The sequence below is a fragment of the Buceros rhinoceros genome, unplaced genomic scaffold (genome assembly GCF_000710305.1).
Source record: "Buceros rhinoceros silvestris isolate BGI_N320 unplaced genomic scaffold, ASM71030v1 scaffold38900, whole genome shotgun sequence".
NCBI lineage: Eukaryota > Metazoa > Chordata > Aves > Bucerotiformes > Bucerotidae > Buceros > Buceros rhinoceros.
This window is the reverse complement of record NW_010388523.1, coordinates 1-267: the sequence shown is the minus strand read 5'-3', so window position 1 is coordinate 267 and position 267 is coordinate 1.

The following is a 267-nucleotide window of genomic DNA, read 5'->3' as shown; positions in this document are numbered from 1 at the left end:
TGAACCGCAGAGATGACTGACAGGGGCAGCGTGTGCGTGCCTTTATTATTAGCCATACTCTGTCTGCTTTGCACACACACAGCACAGAAAGGAACACAACTACACCACCACAGCCACCGCCAGAGCAACTAACGTTCAGAGGAAAAATGAAAACAAAACCAAACCCATGAGCAAAAAACCCCAACCCCAACCCCGCATCATCACACACAAAAAGACGTAAGTAACCCCTGATGCACCCTCCTTGCCCGCCTCGCCAGCAGCTTCCTG